Source organism: Daphnia pulicaria, chromosome 1, assembly GCF_021234035.1.
Source record: "Daphnia pulicaria isolate SC F1-1A chromosome 1, SC_F0-13Bv2, whole genome shotgun sequence".
Classification (NCBI taxonomy): Eukaryota; Metazoa; Arthropoda; class Branchiopoda; order Diplostraca; family Daphniidae; genus Daphnia; species Daphnia pulicaria.
Genome location: NC_060913.1, coordinates 29,624,151 through 29,639,844, shown reverse-complemented (window position 1 = coordinate 29,639,844; position 15,694 = coordinate 29,624,151). Strand labels below are relative to the sequence as shown.

Below are 15,694 nucleotides of genomic sequence, written 5' to 3'. Positions count from 1 at the left end.
TAAAGATCGTTCATTTTTTTCAAAAATAACACTGCGCACAACTGTTTCGTTCAAAAACATGTTAACGAGCTTTATACATGATATTTACTTTAAAATAACTGTACCCATTGATAAAGAATTGCACAAGGATTTTGATATGTAAACGCATGTTTCGAAAAAAAACCTTACAAGCGCACTTCAAAATTTTGAAATGAATATAAATACAAGGCATACCACTGTTATTTACTCTGGTTTCTAATCAATACCCGGATAAATCTTTCGCCTTTTACTAAAGATTTCCGTGGTTAGGAGCATTGATGAGTCTATATGACTTATTTTTTTAACGCCCGGTCTTCTGATTGGGCACTTTGAATAAATGAAAAATTAAAAACGTCTGTATGCGGAAACAAAGATATTCTACTACTACATACTGACAACATTTGTAAAATGACAAACTGATAGTTTTTCGGTGGTTTTGGTAAGATTAGTGTGTATTTCAAAAAGATAAATCTCAAGCACAAGTAATAGATTAGAGGCGAATATGGTCGGGTAATTGCGTCTAGTTTAATGTCAACGGCCATACCACATAGAACTCACCCGGTCTCGTCAGCTCCCGGAAGTTAAGCTATGTCGGGTCCCGTTAGTACTTGGATGGGTGACCGCTTGGGAATACGGGATGCTGTTGGCATGGAATTATTTTATTTTTGTGAATCCAATTGAATTGAAGTGCTTCCCAAGATGGGTGATACTACATGGACTACAATGTATTATTTTGGCATTAGTTGAAAATGGAAGGAACGTATTTTTTACTGGATATTGCCTACTAGACGTCCTCCAACCTCTTTGTTGCTGAAAGATATTTGAAACGCCGTGCGCGAAGCGCACGGCACAGCCGAGAGGCTTGTACGTTGGTGGTTTCTTCGGGCAGCTCTATCTAATCTCTCTGGCTCTGAGATCCTTATGCAACGCAAGCTAAGTAAAGCGCGAAGCGCACGGCACAGCCGAGAGGCTTGTACGTTGGTGGTTTCTTCGGGCAGCTCTATCTAATCTCTCTGACTCTGAGATCCTTATGCAACGCAAGCTAAGTAAGGGAAGCAATCGTTAGCCTTATGACACTTGGATTGTTGGCTCATTGATCGGACATCCCCGGAACGAGAAAATTAAAAATGACAGTTAGCCAAAAATAGTGGCGTTTGGAAATATTATCAAATTTTATATTCGGTTGTCCATTGACAAATGTACTTATATGTCCTCGTTTTAACGTACAGCCGAGAGGCTTGTACGTTGGTGGTTTCTTCGGGCAGCTCTATCTAATCTCTCTGGCTCTGAGATCCTTATGCAACGCAAGCTAAGTAAAGCGCGAAGCGCACGACACAGCCGAGAGGCTTGTACGTTGGTGGTTTCTTCGGGCAGCTCTATCTAATCTCTCTGACTCTGAGATCCTTATGCAACGCAAGCTAAGTAAGGGAAGCAATCGTTAGCCTTATGACACTTGGATTGTTGGCTCATTGATCGGACATCCCCGGAACGAGAAAATTAAAAATGACAGTTAGCCAAAAATAGTGGCGTTTGGAAATATTATCAAATTTTATATTCGGTTGTCCATTGACAAATGTACTTATATGTCCTCGTTTGTTTGGCTAAGGTTGGTGTGTATTTCGAACAGAAAGTAAGCAAGCATTAGAACTAGATTTAGAGGCGAATATGGTCGGGTAATGGCGACTGAATTGATGTCAAATTTAAAAAGCCAGAGAGAGAGCTAAGTAAAGCGCGAAGCGCACGGCACAGCCGAGAGGCTTGTACGTTGGTGGTTTCTTCGGGCAGCTCTATCTAATCTCTCTGACTCTGAGATCCTTATGCAACGCAAGCTAAGTAAGGGAAGCAATCGTTAGCCTTATGACACTTGGATTGTTGGCTCATTGATCGGACATCCCCGGAACGAGAAAATTAAAAATGACAGTTAGCCACAAAAGACAGTGACGACAAAAGCTCTGAACGATAATTAATCATGATTAAATAACAATAACTAAAAGAATGCAATACGATCATAAAGTCATGACACATCCTCAAATTGACCAACCTCACTTTCACAATTTATTTTGCCATACAAGCAGATGATTTAAGGACACGAATACCTGGAATTATTATTAAGATGTATCTCTTTAGATTTTCAAGAATTTAAATTTGTTTTATCATCTCAACCACTCTGAACACGCTAGTTTCCTTCCGCTATTTCACATGGATTTAACGGAAACGGTCCTCAATGACTGTGTTTGATGCTGTCGAGACAGCTACACTCACAGCCTGTTTCACGCTCAGAAACCAGCGTCTTAACTCGTCATCGTGGGTTGAAAGGAGACAAGTTTCTGGTGGGAAACAAGTCAAGATATACTACAGAAATGATCCTGTGAAGTATGATCTTAAATGCAATGTTATTTTGCAGAACTCTAAATAAGGTTTGTACGATCAATGAGCTTTGGCGTAAATTACAGTGCATAGATCGATATTTCGGAATATTAAATTGAGATTTGCAATACTTGACGCACACAGTACATACATTGTCAGGTCTTGCATTTTGTTCATTTATTGAAACACCGAGAAGCTCTTTAATAGTTATAGAACAAGTGACGAGACCAATTTTGGACACAATAAAGAATCCGCGTGCTCATCAAATCAATTTATTACAGTAATGTATTATCGATTGAGAGCCCATTTATCAGCTGGGTGTTTGGCGTGCACCTATAATCCTGCTTCGGGGAGGCTTGGTAGAGTGGATGGCTTGAGTTTAGGAGCCCTGTTTCGTGATACCGCATGTTGATCAGGTGCCCGCACTAAGCTTGACATCAGCATGGATCTGCTAGAGGAATCTAGTAGGTGCAGGTTAGCTAAGGAGGAGCGTAGTGGGTCAGGAGGGAAACCTAGCAGCCAAAAGTTCCCGTGTTCGGCAGTAGTGGGATCGTGCCAGTGAGTGGGCGTCATGCAACAGCCTCAACAAAATAGCCAAACCTCTATCTTTTTTTTTGTCGTTAAAACTACCGAGATCAAACAAACATGCGTTCTACAATATATGGTATCATTAATCAAAGTCCCAGCAATACCCTTTTCAACTAATACCTAAAGAATACATTATATTCCATGTCTCATCTAACTTGGGGAGCAAAAATAAAATTACACCATGCCAACAGCATCCCGTATTCCCAAGCGGTCACCCATCCAAGTACTAACGGGACCCGACATAGCTTAACTTCCGGGAGCTGACGAGACCGGGTGAGTTCTATGTGGTGTGGCCGTTGACATCAATTCAGTCGCCATTACCCGACCATATTCGCCTCTAAATCTAGTTCTAATGCTTGCTTACTTTCTGTTCGAAATACACACCAACCTTAGCCAAACAAACGAGGACATATAAGTACATTTGTCAATGGACAACCGAATATAAAATTTGATAATATTTCCAAACGCCACTATTTTTGGCTAACTGTCATTTTTAATTTTCTCGTTCCGGGGATGTCCGATCAATGAGCCAACAATCCAAGTGTCATAAGGCTAACGATTGCTTCCCTTACTTAGCTTGCGTTGCATAAGGATCTCAGAGTCAGAGAGATTAGATAGAGCTGCCCGAAGAAACCACCAACGTACAAGCCTCTCGGCTGTGCCGTGCGCTTCGCGCTTTACTTAGCTTGCGTTGCATAAGGATCTCAGAGCCAGAGAGATTAGATAGAGCTGCCCGAAGAAACCACCAACGTACAAGCCTCTCGGCTGTGCCGTGCGCTTCGCGCACGGCGTTTCAAATATCTTTCAGCAACAAAGAGGTTGGAGGACGTCTAGTAGCCTCTCGGCTGTACTTTCTGTTCGAAATACACACCAACCTTAGCCAAACAAACGAGGACATATAAGTACATTTGTCAATGGACAACCGAATATAAAATTTGATAATATTTCCAAACGCCACTATTTTTGGCTAACTGTCATTTTTAATTTTCTCGTTCCGGGGATGTCCGATCAATGAGCCAACAATCCAAGTGTCATAAGGCTAACGATTGCTTCCCTTACTTAGCTTGCGTTGCATAAGGATCTCAGAGTCAGAGAGATTAGATAGAGCTGCCCGAAGAAACCACCAACGTACAAGCCTCTCGGCTGTGCCGTGCGCTTCGCGCTTTACTTAGCTTGCGTTGCATAAGGATCTCAGAGCCAGAGAGATTAGATAGAGCTGCCCGAAGAAACCACCAACGTACAAGCCTCTCGGCTGTACGTTAAAACGAGGACATATAAGTACATTTGTCAATGGACAACCGAATATAAAATTTGATAATATTTCCAAACGCCACTATTTTTGGCTAACTGTCATTTTTAATTTTCTCGTTCCGGGGATGTCCGATCAATGAGCCAACAATCCAAGTGTCATAAGGCTAACGATTGCTTCCCTTACTTAGCTTGCGTTGCATAAGGATCTCAGAGTCAGAGAGATTAGATAGAGCTGCCCGAAGAAACCACCAACGTACAAGCCTCTCGGCTGTGTCGTGCGCTTCGCGCTTTACTTAGCTTGCGTTGCATAAGGATCTCAGAGCCAGAGAGATTAGATAGAGCTGCCCGAAGAAACCACCAACGTACAAGCCTCTCGGCTGTACGTTAAAACGAGGACATATAAGTACATTTGTCAATGGACAACCGAATATAAAATTTGATAATATTTCCAAACGCCACTATTTTTGGCTAACTGTCATTTTTAATTTTCTCGTTCCGGGGATGTCCGATCAATGAGCCAACAATCCAAGTGTCATAAGGCTAACGATTGCTTCCCTTACTTAGCTTGCGTTGCATAAGGATCTCAGAGTCAGAGAGATTAGATAGAGCTGCCCGAAGAAACCACCAACGTACAAGCCTCTCGGCTGTGCCGTGCGCTTCGCGCTTTACTTAGCTTGCGTTGCATAAGGATCTCAGAGCCAGAGAGATTAGATAGAGCTGCCCGAAGAAACCACCAACGTACAAGCCTCTCGGCTGTGCCGTGCGCTTCGCGCACGGCGTTTCAAATATCTTTCAGCAACAAAGAGGTTGGAGGACGTCTAGTAGCCTCTCGGCTGTACGCCGAGAGGCTTGTACGTTGGTGGTTTCTTCGGGCAGCTCTATCTAATCTCTCTGGCTCTGAGATCCTTATGCAACGCAAGCTAAGTAAAGCGCGAAGCGCACGGCACAGCCGAGAGGCTTGTACGTTGGTGGTTTCTTCGGGCAGCTCTATCTAATCTCTCTGACTCTGAGATCCTTATGCAACGCAAGCTAAGTAAGGGAAGCAATCGTTAGCCTTATGACACTTGGATTGTTGGCTCATTGATCGGACATCCCCGGAACGAGAAAATTAAAAATGACAGTTAGCCAAAAATAGTGGCGTTTGGAAATATTATCAAATTTTATATTCGGTTGTCCATTGACAAATGTACTTATATGTCCTCGTTTGTTTGGCTAAGGTTGGTGTGTATTTCGAACAGAAAGTAAGCAAGCATTAGAACTAGATTTAGAGGCGAATATGGTCGGGTAATGGCGACTGAATTGATGTCAACGGCCACACCACATAGAACTCACCCGGTCTCGTCAGCTCCCGGAAGTTAAGCTATGTCGGGTCCCGTTAGTACTTGGATGGGTGACCGCTTGGGAATACGGGATGCTGTTGGCATGGTGTAATTTTATTTTTGCTCCCCAAGTTAGATGAGACATGGAATATAATGTATTCTTTAGGTATTAGTTGAAAAGGGTATTGCTGGGACTTTGATTAATGATACCATATATTGTAGAACGCATGTTTGTTTGATCTCAGATTTGATCACAGCCGAGAGGCTTGTACGTTGGTGGTTTCTTCGGGCAGCTCTATCTAATCTCTCTGGCTCTGAGATCCTTATGCAACGCAAGCTAAGTAAAGCGCGAAGCGCACGGCACAGCCGAGAGGCTTGTACGTTGGTGGTTTCTTCGGGCAGCTCTATCTAATCTCTCTGACTCTGAGATCCTTATGCAACGCAAGCTAAGTAAGGGAAGCAATCGTTAGCCTTATGACACTTGGATTGTTGGCTCATTGATCGGACATCCCCGGAACGAGAAAATTAAAAATGACAGTTAGCCAAAAATAGTGGCGTTTGGAAATATTATCAAATTTTATATTCGGTTGTCCATTGACAAATGTACTTATATGTCCTCGTTTGTTTGGCTAAGGTTGGTGTGTATTTCGAACAGAAAGTAAGCAAGCATTAGAACTAGATTTAGAGGCGAATATGGTCGGGTAATGGCGACTGAATTGATGTCAACGGCCACACCACATAGAACTCACCCGGTCTCGTCAGCTCCCGGAAGTTAAGCTATGTCGGGTCCCGTTAGTACTTGGATGGGTGACCGCTTGGGAATACGGGATGCTGTTGGCATGGTGTAATTTTATTTTTGCTCCCCAAGTTAGATGAGACATGGAATATAATGTATTCTTTAGGTATTAGTTGAAAAGGGTATTGCTGGGACTTTGATTAATGATACCATATATTGTAGAACGCATGTTTGTTTGATCTCGGTAGTTTTAACGACAAAAAAAAAGATAGAGGTTTGGCTATTTTGTTGAGGCTGTTGCATGACGCCCACTCACTGGCACGATCCCACTACTGCCGAACACGGGAACTTTTGGCTGCTAGGTTTCCCTCCTGACCCACTACGCTCCTCCTTAGCTAACCTGCACCTACTAGATTCCTCTAGCAGATCCATGCTGATGTCAAGCTTAGTGCGGGCACCTGATCAACATGCGGTATCACGAAACAGGGCTCCTAAACTCAAGCCATCCACTCTACCAAGCCTCCCCGAAGCAGGATTATAGGTGCACGCCAAACACCCAGCTGATAAATGGGCTCTCAATCGATAATACATTACTGTAATAAATTGATTTGATGAGCACGCGGATTCTTTATTGTGTCCAAAATTGGTCTCGTCACTTGTTCTATAACTATTAAAGAGCTTCTCGGTGTTTCAATAAATGAACAAAATGCAAGACCTGACAATGTATGTACTGTGTGCGTCAAGTATTGCAAATCTCAATTTAATATTCCGAAATATCGATCTATGCACTGTAATTTACGCCAAAGCTCATTGATCGTACAAACCTTATTTAGAGTTCTGCAAAATAACATTGCATTTAAGATCATACTTCACAGGATCATTTCTGTAGTATATCTTGACTTGTTTCCCACCAGAAACTTGTCTCCTTTCAACCCACGATGACGAGTTAAGACGCTGGTTTCTGAGCGTGAAACAGGCTGTGAGTGTAGCTGTCTCGACAGCATCAAACACAGTCATTGAGGACCGTTTCCGTTAAATCCATGTGAAATAGCGGAAGGAAACTAGCGTGTTCAGAGTGGTTGAGATGATAAAACAAATTTAAATTCTTGAAAATCTAAAGAGATACATCTTAATAATAATTCCAGGTATTCGTGTCCTTAAATCATCTGCTTGTATGGCAAAATAAATTGTGAAAGTGAGGTTGGTCAATTTGAGGATGTGTCATGACTTTATGATCGTATTGCATTCTTTTAGTTATTGTTATTTAATCATGATTAATTATCGTTCAGAGCTTTTGTCGTCAGGTGGCGTGGCAAAGCCATATTCTGAAAAAAAAGGACCTAGTGTGATAACGAGAGTAAAATTTGCAACGCCTTCAGCGTAAATTGTATCTCCCTTAATACAGTATGAGCATAATAAAACAAATGAAAATGAACTTTATAAGCATCAAGTGGTCGCGTCTGGAAAAATGAACAACTCAATATTTTATAGCATTTCTTGAATGTTTTGAGTGATATGAGTATTCTTCGTACACCACCGGAAATGTGTTGAACCTCAGTGGTTATTTTGGGCAGTAATCCTTGTAACATTATCGCTTCTCGGCCTTTTGGCTAAGATCAAAGTGTAGTATCTGTTCTTATCAGCTTAATATCTGATACGGGTTCAAATGGACCCCAGAATATTAAACTGATTTTTGGCATACGGTGGGAATACAGTGCTTGCACTGCTCCCGCCACGGGTTGACCCGGTATTGCAGTACCTCCGGGATCGGCTCACCCTCTATGAGGGAGAACATATTGAATAAAACAGAAATTGTCTTAGCACCGTATAATAAAAGACCATGTATAATTGCAAAACTGTCATGTAGACATGTTTGTAATTTTTTCTAATTGTATTTTTTTCGTAATATCAAGAAAAGCATAAAAAAATACGTACTTGATTGTGTTAACTAATTAGTACTGTTCATCTTTCGATGTGATGTTTTTTTTTAAAATATGAAGATGCGTGTATTTTCATATGAAAAGTCGATTTTCTTATTTTCTTATTTGCCAATTGGACGACCAAATGAAAAAAAACAAGCAATTTGTTTCTTGAAAAGTATTTGCAAAGATCAAGACCATGAAATAAATACTGAGCTTTATTTACTATATTTTGCTCGAGTTCGTAATTCAAGTCGATGAAAGAAAGTGGGTGGTATTCTCTAAACGTCAGTCAAATACTTGAACACTCTTTGTCAATATTGTTCTGCTGTATACAAAGTATTAAACAAAGTGAAAAAGCATCCACAATCATACTTACCTGGCTCAGAGGCAACCATGATCACCAAGGTGGTTCCTCCAGGGCGAGGCCTTTCCATTGCACTAAGGATGGGCTGACCCTTGCGATTAATCCAAATGTGATTAACTCGGGAGTACAATTTTTGGTAGTGGGGGACTGCGTTCGCGCCGTTCCCTGAACACACTATAAATGTAAGAAAAATTCTTGTCATCTGCCGGAAGTTGAACTAAATCTGGTCCCGTTAGTAAACGGTAGGGTTGACCGCTTGGGAATACGCGAAGCATCAGATTTTCTTTCTGGGAAGAAACAACAAAGTAATGAAATTCATGTTTAGCTACTTTAATATAAATCATCATGGCCAATGGATTGGCCGTGATCGTCTAGTGGTTAGGACCCTACGTTGTGGTACCTACTAGATATGAATCCGTAGTAACCCAGGTTCGAATCCTGGTCACGGCACTGAAAACTGATTTTTCACGTCAACACGCAGATTAACTATAAATTTTGTTTGGTTGGAAAGTAATGCTCGCTCACTTCAATAGTTCATAATGTGAAAAACAATTTGGAATGAAAACCTGAAATTCCCCCTCCCTTTTTTTGTGTGTGCAGGAAGTTGTTGAAATGTATGGAAGAAAAATACACATTTACAGAATTTCAAGTATTTGACCCGATATTAAGACAAAAATTATTTCATGTATGTAATGAACTGTCCCCTGTTGGTATTAGTCCAATGGGAGATGGAAATTAAAATTTGCCTAGGGTAATCTAAATGAATATTTCTGAACGAAATTGTTGGTCCAACACGTCCAAGCAGAACGAATTCAGCAAATGCTTAAGTAGACTTGCTTTTCTGATTATAATTTAGCTTTGCGCAGTGGCAATATCATAACCAATGAGGGTCTCCCGAGGTGTGATTATTGCTAGTTGAAAACTTTAACCAATACCCCGCCACGATGAAGTGAAATAATCTTTGTCGTCGGCAATTTTTGATAGCTCCATCAGGAGCATTTCAGCGTACAAGAAAAAAAAAATTACAGTCAGTTAGAAAAATTGGAGTGTTGCATAGTGTGTTTATAACATTAAACGGTGAAAGTGAAATCGTATAAGTGATTTTTGTTTCCATTTAGTTGGTATTGCACGTCAGACAAGGCTGATTAATTCGTTCGCTGAAGGCCATTAATATCAGTCAGTTGGAACATTGTGAACACGGGGAAAATATTTGAAAAGGTGATTCCAAATGACAAGGTGAAAAGATTCCACCATGTTTAAAGGGGAAGTTCAATAAATTGTTAACCGCTGTAGGGTGAATGTCGGGGTAAACATCTGATCCCACCACCTACGTGTTGGGCTTGTACCATAAAGATCGTTCATTTTTTTCAAAAATAACACTGCGCACAACTGTTTCGTTCAAAAACATGTTAACGAGCTTTATACATGATATTTACTTTAAAATAACTGTACCCATTGATAAAGAATTGCACAAGGATTTTGATATGTAAACGCATGTTTCGAAAAAAAACCTTACAAGCGCACTTCAAAATTTTGAAATGAATATAAATACAAGGCATACCACTGTTATTTACTCTGGTTTCTAATCAATACCCGGATAAATCTTTCGCCTTTTACTAAAGATTTCCGTGGTTAGGAGCATTGATGAGTCTATATGACTTATTTTTTTAACGCCCGGTCTTCTGATTGGGCACTTTGAATAAATGAAAAATTAAAAACGTCTGTATGCGGAAACAAAGATATTCTACTACTACATACTGACAACATTTGTAAAATGACAAACTGATAGTTTTTCGGTGGTTTTGGTAAGATTAGTGTGTATTTCAAAAAGATAAATCTCAAGCACAAGTAATAGATTAGAGGCGAATATGGTCGGGTAATTGCGTCTAGTTTAATGTCAACGGCCATACCACATAGAACTCACCCGGTCTCGTCAGCTCCCGGAAGTTAAGCTATGTCGGGTCCCGTTAGTACTTGGATGGGTGACCGCTTGGGAATACGGGATGCTGTTGGCATGGAATTATTTTATTTTTGTGAATCCAATTGAATTGAAGTGCTTCCCAAGATGGGTGATACTACATGGACTACAATGTATTATTTTGGCATTAGTTGAAAATGGAAGGAACGTATTTTTTACTGGATATTGCCTACTAGACGTCCTCCAACCTCTTTGTTGCTGAAAGATATTTGAAACGCCGTGCGCGAAGCGCACGGCACAGCCGAGAGGCTTGTACGTTGGTGGTTTCTTCGGGCAGCTCTATCTAATCTCTCTGGCTCTGAGATCCTTATGCAACGCAAGCTAAGTAAAGCGCGAAGCGCACGGCACAGCCGAGAGGCTTGTACGTTGGTGGTTTCTTCGGGCAGCTCTATCTAATCTCTCTGACTCTGAGATCCTTATGCAACGCAAGCTAAGTAAGGGAAGCAATCGTTAGCCTTATGACACTTGGATTGTTGGCTCATTGATCGGACATCCCCGGAACGAGAAAATTAAAAATGACAGTTAGCCAAAAATAGTGGCGTTTGGAAATATTATCAAATTTTATATTCGGTTGTCCATTGACAAATGTACTTATATGTCCTCGTTTTAACGTACAGCCGAGAGGCTTGTACGTTGGTGGTTTCTTCGGGCAGCTCTATCTAATCTCTCTGGCTCTGAGATCCTTATGCAACGCAAGCTAAGTAAAGCGCGAAGCGCACGACACAGCCGAGAGGCTTGTACGTTGGTGGTTTCTTCGGGCAGCTCTATCTAATCTCTCTGACTCTGAGATCCTTATGCAACGCAAGCTAAGTAAGGGAAGCAATCGTTAGCCTTATGACACTTGGATTGTTGGCTCATTGATCGGACATCCCCGGAACGAGAAAATTAAAAATGACAGTTAGCCAAAAATAGTGGCGTTTGGAAATATTATCAAATTTTATATTCGGTTGTCCATTGACAAATGTACTTATATGTCCTCGTTTGTTTGGCTAAGGTTGGTGTGTATTTCGAACAGAAAGTAAGCAAGCATTAGAACTAGATTTAGAGGCGAATATGGTCGGGTAATGGCGACTGAATTGATGTCAAATTTAAAAAGCCAGAGAGAGAGCTAAGTAAAGCGCGAAGCGCACGGCACAGCCGAGAGGCTTGTACGTTGGTGGTTTCTTCGGGCAGCTCTATCTAATCTCTCTGACTCTGAGATCCTTATGCAACGCAAGCTAAGTAAGGGAAGCAATCGTTAGCCTTATGACACTTGGATTGTTGGCTCATTGATCGGACATCCCCGGAACGAGAAAATTAAAAATGACAGTTAGCCACAAAAGACAGTGACGACAAAAGCTCTGAACGATAATTAATCATGATTAAATAACAATAACTAAAAGAATGCAATACGATCATAAAGTCATGACACATCCTCAAATTGACCAACCTCACTTTCACAATTTATTTTGCCATACAAGCAGATGATTTAAGGACACGAATACCTGGAATTATTATTAAGATGTATCTCTTTAGATTTTCAAGAATTTAAATTTGTTTTATCATCTCAACCACTCTGAACACGCTAGTTTCCTTCCGCTATTTCACATGGATTTAACGGAAACGGTCCTCAATGACTGTGTTTGATGCTGTCGAGACAGCTACACTCACAGCCTGTTTCACGCTCAGAAACCAGCGTCTTAACTCGTCATCGTGGGTTGAAAGGAGACAAGTTTCTGGTGGGAAACAAGTCAAGATATACTACAGAAATGATCCTGTGAAGTATGATCTTAAATGCAATGTTATTTTGCAGAACTCTAAATAAGGTTTGTACGATCAATGAGCTTTGGCGTAAATTACAGTGCATAGATCGATATTTCGGAATATTAAATTGAGATTTGCAATACTTGACGCACACAGTACATACATTGTCAGGTCTTGCATTTTGTTCATTTATTGAAACACCGAGAAGCTCTTTAATAGTTATAGAACAAGTGACGAGACCAATTTTGGACACAATAAAGAATCCGCGTGCTCATCAAATCAATTTATTACAGTAATGTATTATCGATTGAGAGCCCATTTATCAGCTGGGTGTTTGGCGTGCACCTATAATCCTGCTTCGGGGAGGCTTGGTAGAGTGGATGGCTTGAGTTTAGGAGCCCTGTTTCGTGATACCGCATGTTGATCAGGTGCCCGCACTAAGCTTGACATCAGCATGGATCTGCTAGAGGAATCTAGTAGGTGCAGGTTAGCTAAGGAGGAGCGTAGTGGGTCAGGAGGGAAACCTAGCAGCCAAAAGTTCCCGTGTTCGGCAGTAGTGGGATCGTGCCAGTGAGTGGGCGTCATGCAACAGCCTCAACAAAATAGCCAAACCTCTATCTTTTTTTTTGTCGTTAAAACTACCGAGATCAAACAAACATGCGTTCTACAATATATGGTATCATTAATCAAAGTCCCAGCAATACCCTTTTCAACTAATACCTAAAGAATACATTATATTCCATGTCTCATCTAACTTGGGGAGCAAAAATAAAATTACACCATGCCAACAGCATCCCGTATTCCCAAGCGGTCACCCATCCAAGTACTAACGGGACCCGACATAGCTTAACTTCCGGGAGCTGACGAGACCGGGTGAGTTCTATGTGGTGTGGCCGTTGACATCAATTCAGTCGCCATTACCCGACCATATTCGCCTCTAAATCTAGTTCTAATGCTTGCTTACTTTCTGTTCGAAATACACACCAACCTTAGCCAAACAAACGAGGACATATAAGTACATTTGTCAATGGACAACCGAATATAAAATTTGATAATATTTCCAAACGCCACTATTTTTGGCTAACTGTCATTTTTAATTTTCTCGTTCCGGGGATGTCCGATCAATGAGCCAACAATCCAAGTGTCATAAGGCTAACGATTGCTTCCCTTACTTAGCTTGCGTTGCATAAGGATCTCAGAGTCAGAGAGATTAGATAGAGCTGCCCGAAGAAACCACCAACGTACAAGCCTCTCGGCTGTGCCGTGCGCTTCGCGCTTTACTTAGCTTGCGTTGCATAAGGATCTCAGAGCCAGAGAGATTAGATAGAGCTGCCCGAAGAAACCACCAACGTACAAGCCTCTCGGCTGTGCCGTGCGCTTCGCGCACGGCGTTTCAAATATCTTTCAGCAACAAAGAGGTTGGAGGACGTCTAGTAGCCTCTCGGCTGTACTTTCTGTTCGAAATACACACCAACCTTAGCCAAACAAACGAGGACATATAAGTACATTTGTCAATGGACAACCGAATATAAAATTTGATAATATTTCCAAACGCCACTATTTTTGGCTAACTGTCATTTTTAATTTTCTCGTTCCGGGGATGTCCGATCAATGAGCCAACAATCCAAGTGTCATAAGGCTAACGATTGCTTCCCTTACTTAGCTTGCGTTGCATAAGGATCTCAGAGTCAGAGAGATTAGATAGAGCTGCCCGAAGAAACCACCAACGTACAAGCCTCTCGGCTGTGCCGTGCGCTTCGCGCTTTACTTAGCTTGCGTTGCATAAGGATCTCAGAGCCAGAGAGATTAGATAGAGCTGCCCGAAGAAACCACCAACGTACAAGCCTCTCGGCTGTGCCGTGCGCTTCGCGCACGGCGTTTCAAATATCTTTCAGCAACAAAGAGGTTGGAGGACGTCTAGTAGCCTCTCGGCTGTGCCGTGCGCTTCGCGCACGGCGTTTCAAATATCTTTCAGCAACAAAGAGGTTGGAGGACGTCTAGTAGGCAATATCCAGTAAAAAATACGTTCCTTCCATTTTCAACTAATGCCAAAATAATACATTGTAGTCCATGTAGTATCACCCATCTTGGGAAGCACTTCAATTCAATTGGATTCACAAAAATAAAATAATTCCATGCCAACAGCATCCCGTATTCCCAAGCGGTCACCCATCCAAGTACTAACGGGACCCGACATAGCTTAACTTCCGGGAGCTGACGAGACCGGGTGAGTTCTATGTGGTGTGGCCGTTGACATCAATTCAGTCGCCATTACCCGACCATATTCGCCTCTAAATCTAGTTCTAATGCTTGCTTACTTTCTGTTCGAAATACACACCAACCTTAGCCAAACAAACGAGGACATATAAGTACATTTGTCAATGGACAACCGAATATAAAATTTGATAATATTTCCAAACGCCACTATTTTTGGCTAACTGTCATTTTTAATTTTCTCGTTCCGGGGATGTCCGATCAATGAGCCAACAATCCAAGTGTCATAAGGCTAACGATTGCTTCCCTTACTTAGCTTGCGTTGCATAAGGATCTCAGAGTCAGAGAGATTAGATAGAGCTGCCCGAAGAAACCACCAACGTACAAGCCTCTCGGCTGTGCCGTGCGCTTCGCGCTTTACTTAGCTTGCGTTGCATAAGGATCTCAGAGCCAGAGAGATTAGATAGAGCTGCCCGAAGAAACCACCAACGTACAAGCCTCTCGGCTGTGCCGTGCGCTTCGCGCACGGCGTTTCAAATATCTTTCAGCAACAAAGAGGTTGGAGGACGTCTAGTAGCCTCTCGGCTGTACTTTCTGTTCGAAATACACACCAACCTTAGCCAAACAAACGAGGACATATAAGTACATTTGTCAATGGACAACCGAATATAAAATTTGATAATATTTCCAAACGCCACTATTTTTGGCTAACTGTCATTTTTAATTTTCTCGTTCCGGGGATGTCCGATCAATGAGCCAACAATCCAAGTGTCATAAGGCTAACGATTGCTTCCCTTACTTAGCTTGCGTTGCATAAGGATCTCAGAGTCAGAGAGATTAGATAGAGCTGCCCGAAGAAACCACCAACGTACAAGCCTCTCGGCTGTGCCGTGCGCTTCGCGCTTTACTTAGCTTGCGTTGCATAAGGATCTCAGAGCCAGAGAGATTAGATAGAGCTGCCCGAAGAAACCACCAACGTACAAGCCTCTCGGCTGTACGTTAAAACGAGGACATATAAGTACATTTGTCAATGGACAACCGAATATAAAATTTGATAATATTTCCAAACGCCACTATTTTTGGCTAACTGTCATTTTTAATTTTCTCGTTCCGGGGATGTCCGATCAATGAGCCAACAATCCAAGTGTCATAAGGCTAACGATTGCTTCCCTTACTTAGCTTGCGTTGCATAAG

The 15,694-nt window shown here is 41.7% G+C and overlaps 16 non-coding genes across 16 annotated transcripts; 11 read left to right on the top strand and 5 right to left on the bottom strand.

Annotated features, from left to right (window-relative positions):
- The first annotated feature begins 222 nt into the window (after positions 1–222).
- On the top strand, positions 223–345 carry LOC124322788. Its single transcript, XR_006915049.1, has one exon. It is a non-coding gene; the product is annotated as a U5 spliceosomal RNA (small nuclear RNA).
- A 203-nt stretch (positions 346–548) lies between these two features.
- LOC124322893 lies at positions 549–667 on the top strand. The gene has a single exon (XR_006915148.1). It is a non-coding gene; the product is annotated as a 5S ribosomal RNA (ribosomal RNA).
- A 1,512-nt stretch (positions 668–2,179) lies between these two features.
- Positions 2,180–2,401, bottom strand: LOC124322385. The gene has a single exon (XR_006914673.1). It is a non-coding gene; the product is annotated as a small nucleolar RNA U3 (small nucleolar RNA).
- A 754-nt stretch (positions 2,402–3,155) lies between these two features.
- On the bottom strand, positions 3,156–3,274 carry LOC124323087. The gene has a single exon (XR_006915332.1). It is a non-coding gene; the product is annotated as a 5S ribosomal RNA (ribosomal RNA).
- Positions 3,275–5,528: 2,254 nt separating this feature from the next.
- On the top strand, positions 5,529–5,647 carry LOC124323085. The gene has a single exon (XR_006915330.1). It is a non-coding gene; the product is annotated as a 5S ribosomal RNA (ribosomal RNA).
- A 617-nt stretch (positions 5,648–6,264) lies between these two features.
- On the top strand, positions 6,265–6,383 carry LOC124323084. Its single transcript, XR_006915329.1, has one exon. It is a non-coding gene; the product is annotated as a 5S ribosomal RNA (ribosomal RNA).
- A 754-nt stretch (positions 6,384–7,137) lies between these two features.
- On the top strand, positions 7,138–7,359 carry LOC124322384. Its single transcript, XR_006914672.1, has one exon. It is a non-coding gene; the product is annotated as a small nucleolar RNA U3 (small nucleolar RNA).
- Positions 7,360–7,869: 510 nt separating this feature from the next.
- LOC124322152 lies at positions 7,870–8,060 on the top strand. The gene has a single exon (XR_006914502.1). It is a non-coding gene; the product is annotated as a U2 spliceosomal RNA (small nuclear RNA).
- A 509-nt stretch (positions 8,061–8,569) lies between these two features.
- On the top strand, positions 8,570–8,733 carry LOC124321958. Its single transcript, XR_006914319.1, has one exon. It is a non-coding gene; the product is annotated as a U1 spliceosomal RNA (small nuclear RNA).
- A 192-nt stretch (positions 8,734–8,925) lies between these two features.
- Positions 8,926–9,015, top strand: Trnah-gug. The gene is given in 2 exon segments: positions 8,926–8,962; positions 8,981–9,015. It is a non-coding gene; the product is annotated as a tRNA-His (tRNA).
- Positions 9,016–9,419: 404 nt separating this feature from the next.
- LOC124322595 lies at positions 9,420–9,561 on the top strand. Its single transcript, XR_006914869.1, has one exon. It is a non-coding gene; the product is annotated as a U4 spliceosomal RNA (small nuclear RNA).
- Positions 9,562–10,135: 574 nt separating this feature from the next.
- On the top strand, positions 10,136–10,258 carry LOC124322787. Its single transcript, XR_006915048.1, has one exon. It is a non-coding gene; the product is annotated as a U5 spliceosomal RNA (small nuclear RNA).
- Positions 10,259–10,461: 203 nt separating this feature from the next.
- LOC124322776 lies at positions 10,462–10,580 on the top strand. The gene has a single exon (XR_006915037.1). It is a non-coding gene; the product is annotated as a 5S ribosomal RNA (ribosomal RNA).
- Positions 10,581–12,092: 1,512 nt separating this feature from the next.
- LOC124322383 lies at positions 12,093–12,314 on the bottom strand. The gene has a single exon (XR_006914671.1). It is a non-coding gene; the product is annotated as a small nucleolar RNA U3 (small nucleolar RNA).
- Positions 12,315–13,068: 754 nt separating this feature from the next.
- LOC124323083 lies at positions 13,069–13,187 on the bottom strand. The gene has a single exon (XR_006915328.1). It is a non-coding gene; the product is annotated as a 5S ribosomal RNA (ribosomal RNA).
- Positions 13,188–14,422: 1,235 nt separating this feature from the next.
- On the bottom strand, positions 14,423–14,541 carry LOC124323082. The gene has a single exon (XR_006915327.1). It is a non-coding gene; the product is annotated as a 5S ribosomal RNA (ribosomal RNA).
- Between the last annotated feature and the right edge of the window lie 1,153 nt (positions 14,542–15,694).